This window comes from Leptonychotes weddellii, chromosome 13, assembly GCF_054177405.1.
Source record: "Leptonychotes weddellii isolate Sample4059 chromosome 13, ASM5417740v2, whole genome shotgun sequence".
In the NCBI taxonomy this organism is placed as follows: Eukaryota; Metazoa; Chordata; class Mammalia; order Carnivora; family Phocidae; genus Leptonychotes; species Leptonychotes weddellii.
In genome coordinates, this window is record NC_138381.1 from 54,089,839 (window position 1) to 54,097,817 (window position 7,979).

The 7,979-nt window shown below is 42.9% G+C and overlaps 1 protein-coding gene across 5 annotated transcripts in view; it reads right to left on the minus strand.

The window, feature by feature from the left end:
- LDLRAD4 (low density lipoprotein receptor class A domain containing 4) overlaps positions 1-7,979 on the minus strand; it is a 397,933-nt gene that overhangs the window by 104,688 nt on the left and 285,266 nt on the right. The window contains exon 1 of one of the 5 annotated variants that reach the window (XM_081802611.1): positions 1,515-2,625. The exons of the other annotated variants lie outside the window; for them this stretch is intronic. The gene's annotated coding sequence lies outside the window, so the exon portion shown is untranslated. Of the gene's footprint in view, positions 1-1,514; positions 2,626-7,979 lie in introns of those variants that run through there. 5 annotated transcript variants of the gene reach the window in all.

A 7,979-nucleotide genomic window follows, 5' to 3' on the forward strand; every position in this document is an offset into this window, starting at 1 on the left:
TTATAGAAGCATTATTCATAATAGCCCCAAACCAGAAACAAAGTATCCATCAAGTGATGAACAGATAAACAAAATATAGTACAGTCATACCATGCAACATTACTCAGCAATTAAACGTTACACTAAATTAAAGAAGCAAAATTAAAAAGACTATATATGTTTCTATTTATATTATATTATAGAAAAGGAAAAAGGAGAATTACAGAAAGCAGACTAGAAGTGGCCTGGGCCTGGCGCCTGAGGTCAGAGGAGTGAATTGAATACAAAGAAAGAATTGAATACAAAGACAGAGAGCAAAGAAGATATGTGTATGTTGACTGGCCCACTGATAGCTGTGGTTAAAAGCCATTCTGCTCCATTAGATACGGTCTCTATAGCCAATGGCAAAGGAAATAAATAATCCTCTGTGGTAGTCTTCCAGAGTGTTCCAATGGATAGACTGGCTTCTCAAGCACTCACCACATGCTTTATATATGTCTCTCTGTCTACCTTACTCTCTTGGATAAAGTCAACTTATATATAACTTACATGTAACTAAAAGGAATGAGAACCCAGCAGTCCTGGCATCCCCTCCACTGAGGTAGCACTCTCGAAATTAAAATTCCCGAGGGGCCTCACCTGGGCCAGGCATTCCCTCATGCTGCTGCTTCCTCCTTTGACCTGTGTAAAGAAGCTGGGCAGAGCTAGGGATCAGATTCCAGACTAAACCATCTGAGGATGCTGCTAGAATATTTTTGTTATTGCTTTTTGTTTGTTTGTCTGTTTTCTAAAGATTTTATTTATTTATTTGACAGAGAGAGACAAAGCGAGAGAAAGAACACAAGCAGGGGGAGTGGGAGAGGGAGAAGCAGATTTCCCACTGAGCAGGGAGCCTGATGCGGGGCACTGGATCCCAGGACCCTGGGATCATGACCTGAGCCGAAGGCAGACACTTAATGACTGAGCCACCCAGGCGCCCCTTTTGTTATTGTTTAAGAGAAATTCTAAAGCTTTCTAGCCCTCTTTCTTGAAATCTTCCCCATTCCAAAGTCATGTTCGTCCGAACTGTAAAGGAATATAAGCAAACCTCCTTATTTATTTGAGTTAAAAATGTAGGTAACATTCCTCTTTATAAGAAAGAAAGAGAAAGAAAGAAAGAAAGAAAGACAGATGAAAGAAAGAAAGAAAAAGAAAGAAAGAAAGAAAGAAAAAAGGAAGAAAGGAAGGGAGGGAGGGAGGGAGGGAGGGAGAGAAGGCTTCTGTTTACAAGGTGATTTAACTATGGGTCCCATTAAAAATTTAACCAGCTTTCTGAAAATAAAATTTGATACATGTGGAGCATCACCAGAAGTCCAAATACCAAACATACACAGACTCTGCAGTGAGCTAATTACCCTCTAATTTTAAAAAGTGTTGATACATTCATGTGGATGTTACACTAAAGAAAAAGAGAGAGGGTTATAGGAAAGTGCAGATAAGAACAGCCTTGAAATAATAATCTAAAATCCAAAGAAGGCAGCAAAATATAAACCTACCAGGAGTTTCAATGACAGAAATGAGAAGGATGTGGCTGGTTCTAACAATCCACAGGAAGGCAGCTTGAAGACTCAAGAGACATACCTGAAGTTATTCCAGGGAATAGAAATATAAATAGGAAGGCAACAGCTTCATGGCCCATTCAAATTAAATGCACTTTAAAATTGCATTTTAAATTAGTGCATTTCATACAGTTTTCACAGCATCATTCCATTTTGCCCATTGTCAAAGGAGCTGTGCAGGTTTTGCAGACCCTTACAGTTCAGTGAAAGGCACATTACATTCAAGAGAGAAACTCAGAAGTCCCTTTATTTTCCAAAGTAGAACATTATTCACTTATTGAGGTGAGTCATTAAACTCAATTCAAAAAAAGCCTACCCATCCATCCATCCATCCTTATAGCTATAGACATAGATATTTTTTAAAACCTTTATTATATAAATTCAGATATATGAAATACTGCTCTATGGTAAAGGTCAGGGCATTATCACTTCCAAAACATCAATGGTAATGGGCAACTGGGGTACCATTCATAAACTGAATTAATATTTAAATTAAACCCAGATATTTAAAACCAAATTCTTGCTAGGCATAGTGGAAAATGCTCTGGTTATGAAAGCTGAGATCATGGGCTAAAAGTAAATCCTTAATTCTGTTCCTACTTTCTTCACCATTAAGCCTCCTCTCCTTAAGATGCTCTCCAATCACAAGATCTACTAATTTCAGTGTTATTTTCTTTATCTTCCCTTTCTCACTCTTTCAAAGTAAGTAATGGGGAGTTAAACAGTCAAATGTTTGACAACATTTGGGGACCAGAAATATATCAAAGTGAATGGATTATGAGTCTGAAAAATCAATTGCAGCAAAAAAAAATCTCTCTGTGCAGATTAATGTACACAAGTTAATTCTGATAGAAGCCCCTCTTGCTGTTGAACTTGAGCCTACAAACTAGAACAATGAGTACTATGAGAAGCAAGGACACTATTTTGTTTACTGGCATATCCCTTAACCCTTGACACACAGTAGGTGCTCAGAAATATGATGAATTGGGGCACCTGGGTGGCTCAGTTGGTTAAGCGTCAGCCTTCGGCTCAGGTCATGATCCCAGGACCCTGGGATCAAGCCCCACATCAGGCTCCTTGCTCGGCTTCTCCCTCTCCCTCTGCTGCTCCCCCTGCTTGTGCTCTCTCTCTCTCTGTCAAATAAATAAATAAAATCTTAAAAAAAAAGAAATATGATGAATTAATTAATGGGAAACAATGAATGATTAGCTGTTAGTAACCAAAACCAAGATAAAAATCACAGCGCATCCTATTTATGACCAAGTGAGGCTCATTTTTATCTTGTTGAGTTCTTTTTTGCTTTCCAGCTAGCAGACTTGACATTGAGTCTCTGAACTCCTGGCCAAGGGCTCCTTCTACTGTCCCTGACCAGGATGGGGTCCACTGGCCCCCAGAGCCTCTCTGGAACCCAGAGGACTAAGGGCCCAGAGCTGAGTGTGCCATTATGTATTAGGAACACAAGGAGCAAAGAGGGCTTCTGCCCTAGGGGCTAGGAATTCAAAGTATTTTACAGGCACTACTGCTATTAAAATTATTATATAAATGAACATGTCTCTGTTCTGCCAGGTCTGATGATGGCTGAGTCTTCCCCATGTATATAAAAACCACAGACAAGGTGATAAACATCAAAAGATTAGGGATAAGATTAGCCTAGTTACCCAGGTCAACTGGTTGCCTGAATTGATATAATTCCTTGGACAAATGCCCTTATTCCAATCCATTGTCATCCGCCCATACCCTTTCATATTTTTTTTTTAAAGAAATAGAGGAAACAGGAGCTCTAATAGTGTCAATATTTCTTTTTTCCCAACTACAGTCTATGGGGTAGTAATTTGGCCCAACGTATTTAGAAATAAACTCAGATCACCAGATCATAGTAATTGAAAGACCTATTTTACAATCATCAATTTAACGTCACATTTAGTTCAGAGAGAATACTACAGCAGAAGTCCCAGTCTCAAATTTGAATTTACAGTAATGTATCTCCAAGAGGGAGGAATAACACAACCAAAAAGTCCGCTGCCTTGGTGTCCACCCCCACTCAAATCACTTTTTAATATTTGAATTAAAAAGTGCGAGCCCTCCCATCCCATGTAGTGTGGGAAGTTCACATCCTCCTCAAAATTTAACATCTCCAGGCAGTTACGTCCTCAGGATCTAATTTACTGCTTCCACTGAGATCTGCCCCCAGCCTGCTCCTGCCACAAGGTCCTTGTTCTTTATTCTCCAAAACAACACCACTGGAAGATAAGCTACTATACTATGACTAAGTTGGAGGCAACGCAGGGGGTCAGTGATAACATCACTGCTCGATATAACAAAGCATGAAGGTACTCCTGGCAACCAGCAGGGGAGACTTGATCAGTCACACCTCCTCCTCACTGCCAACCTCTGCATATGACCTCGGTCTCCCCACAAGTATCCATTCTCCATTTTCCCCACCTATTCTGAATTTCTCATACTATCTGATTGTCAGCACAACTCCAGATTGCTCTAAAAAGAACCAGCACTTTGTGTATTTTCAGACTATGGCCAGCGGTCAGAGGGAGTAGAAATTTTCACCTTTCATACTAAAGCCCATCAGGGTTCTAACCCAAACTGCAGACCTTTATTACTAGGTATTCTTCTTCCTCCTCCTAATTCAGACAATAGCCAGCCAGAATAACCTTCTTTCTTCCTACTACACAACCTTCCTCTGCTCTATTGTTATCATAAAGTGTGATTATTAAGCCGTAAGACTGATTCCACAAGTAGGATACTCACTCATCTGTCTCCATATGTACGGTCTTTGTGCTGAAGGAACATCAAACACGAGGCCAGATCCTGACTTGTAACTGGTGCCATCCCTTCCTAGACCCTTTACTGCCTCCAGGACTTGGTTGATTCTGAACCCAAGGCAGACCTTAGAGTTAAGAAATAGCAACATGGGGGTGTCTGGGTGGCTCAGTCTGTAAGCGACTGCCTTCAGCTCAGGTCATGATCTCAGGGTCCTGGGATCAAGCCCCACATCGGGCCCCTGCTCTGTGGGAAGCCTGCTTCTCCCTCTCCCACTCCCCCTGCTTGTGTTCCCTCTCTCTCTGTGTCTCGATTTGTCAAATAAATAAATAAAATCTTAAAAAAAAAATAGCAACATGTGGCTTTGTACAGTGCAGGAGCAGTGGATTGGTGGACCAGGCCTGAGGCAGCACAGTGTGGTTAGAAGATGAAATTAATGAGAACTATTCTTTTAAGAGGTAGCCTAATTCTACTCTAAATCTAACTCTGAGCATGGGAGCTCCTTCAGAATGAATATTTACTGCCTGGGACCACCCCAGACCACAGGACTATAAATCTGTGCCACTCTCCAAATACTGTGCCCCAGCTAACATTTCTTACACCTGACTTCTTCCTCTCAACTCGACTATAAGCTTCTAGGGGGCAGGACTTACAGTTTTCTCTGGGGATCCACTCAGGGCTCTGTAGAGTCCCTGCACATTACACATATTACCAAACTAATCAAGAACCCATGTTTTTCACACCAAGGGAATAAGAGCTATAACTCAAGCCAGCACAGAGCCCATGGTACTTCATGCCACATGAGCCAGCAGACTTGGTCTGGTTTCCTCTCTCCTCTGGACCATGTGGAGATTACTCTTGGGTCAATTTGCTTGTACTGTAGATGCTGCTAGAAATGGCAAGAATATTTTTAGAATTGTGCTCGAAGGACACGTTGCCCAAGAACATCAAACACTGGTAGAATCATGCTCTCCCCTATTGAGAAACATACTCAGTATTTCATAAACATGCTCAATAAATGGCTATGGAATCCAGTTAAAAAAAATTTTAGGTATGTATTTTAGATCCAAAGACTGTTTTTCTTCTAGGAGAAAAAGAGAGGGAGATGTGTTTCTTCTTCTTGTTACTTTTATAGTCTATAGCAACATACATAGTACATTTCAACATAGTTATATTGATTTTTATGGTTTTTTATTGCAGCAGCTTGATGACTCCACAAATTATCCTTCAAAGAATCTGGAAGAACATGGCTCAAATCACAGGTAGGGGCAAACTGCATTCTTTTGACCTAAATGTGAAATTTATGATCAGGTAATTTTTTCCCCTATAACCTGGACTCTAAGAACACACATTTGAGGATGACATTCACCCTAAAATATGATTTAGTCACCATGAGTTACCTGAGATGTTTCAAAATAGAAATCTTCCCACTAAAGTGATAAGCATATCATTTTCATGAAAGAAAACATTATTCAAGAATGACAGTACTTCAAATTGGACTCTCTCCCACCTCAGTGGGATGGTGCCACAGTGTGTGTCTCTAACAAACAGTAACAACATAATGCAATAGGATGCAATTTGGGTGGACAACATTTGTGGATGAAATACAAGTTAGTCACAACAGCAAGCTGTCTTTTGTGCACATGCATATTCAAATGTCCTGCCCAGTATACAGAGAAAGGCTCTGTGTTGATGTGAAGATTAATTTTTCTTTCTTAGTGTTTTCCCACGGGACGGGCTGGCAGCTCATTCTTGTTTCTTGGCATGTCCACTCTGAATATGAAGAAGATGCCTCACAAAGCAACTTGATAGAGTTAGGAGGAAAGATGGCGGAGGAGTAGGGGACCCTATTTCAACTGGTCCCCGGAATTGAGCTGGATAACTACCAGACCACTCTGAGCACCCACGAAACCAGCCTGAGATGTAAGAAGATCTGGATCTCTACAAACAGAATATCGCAGGTGGTTGGTTGTGAGGTACGAAGCGGAGAGCCATGATTCCACGGGCAGGTATCAGAGGATAAATGGCGGCGGGAGGGTGCCTGGCCGTGGGGATCCTACACCAATGGTGAGTGACAGCCTTGCGCCCTGCGGACGGGCACAGACTCGCAGACTGGTAGCGTCGGGGAAAGGACTCTAGGGCAGCCCACGGGGCGGAAACCCGGCATGGCGGGGTTGCGCCTGCGAACTACAGCCCCCAGGACGGAAACCCAGTGTGCCGGGGTGTGCCGGTGAACTGCAACCTCCGGGGTGGAAACCCCGAGCAGCGGAGTCGCGCGCATGCAAATTGGGAGCGGCTGGCGGTTTTAGAAGCACAAAGGGCAGGGACGTGCCCCGACCTGGAGGCAGGACTGGGGGCGCTGCGGAGGGGCGCACAACCCAGGACACTGCAGTTTATAGCAGCACAGACAGAAACGGAGACAGTGTGGCCTGGAGAGCTCACTGAAGAACAGACTGAGGTCTCTCTGCTCTGAGGCAGAGGGTTGGAAACGGTCTCTTCTGCTCTGACTCGCGGAAGAGACGCAGAAAGCCGCCAGGGAAAGGCGCCAGAGAACAAAAGCCCCAAAGACTGATTCCCGCTGAGCCCATCCCCCGCCACAGGGGTGCAGGGCAACTCCGCCCAAACAGGGTTGCCTGAGTAACAGCGCAGCAGGCCCCTCCCGCAGAAGACACGCTGGGAAAACAAGCGGCCAGCAACCTTAAGGTCCCAAGAAAACAGGTGCATCTTGCTTGGGTTCTGGTCAATAATTTGGACTCTATACATTCCCTCAACCACCCCTGAACAGAATGACTAGGAGGAGGAACCCCCAAAATAGAAAAGACTCAGAGATCATGATTTATGCTGCAGATTTACAAATGGATGCAGATATAACCAAGATGTCGGAGATGGAATTCAAGCTAGCAATTTTGAAGACAATGGCTAAAATGGAGAAACCAATTAATGGCAATATAGAGTCTCTAAGGGCAGAAATGAAAGCTGAATTGGCAGAACTTAAAAATGCTATAAATGAGATCTAAGCCAATCTAGATAATCTAACAGCTAGGGTAAGTGAGGCAGAAGAATGAAAAAGCGACCTGGAAGACAATATAATAGATAAAAAGGGAAAAGAGGAGGCCAGGCAAAAACAACTCAGAATCCATGAAAATAAAATCAGAGAAATAAGTGACAACATGAAGCGTTCCATTGTCAGAATAATTGGAATCCTGGGGGGAGTGGAGAGAGAGAGAGGACTAGAAGATGTATTTGAGCAAATCATAGCTGAGAACTTCCCTAATCTGGGGAATGAAACAAACATTCGAGTCATAGAGGCAGAGAGGACCCCTCCCAAGATCAAGGAAAACAGGCCAACACCCCGGCATGTAATAGTAAAACCTGCAAATCTTAGAACCAAGGAAACCATCTTAAGGGCAGTTAGGGGGAAGAGATTCCTTACGTACAGAGGGAGGAACATCAGAATAACGTCAGACTTATCCACAGAGACCTGGCAAGCCAGAAAGGCCTGGCAAGACATATTCAGGGTACTAAATGAGAAGAACATGCAGCCAAGAATACTTTATCTGGCAAGGCTGTCACTTAGAATGGATGGAGAGATGCAGAGCTTCCACGACCGGCAGAAACTGAAAGAAT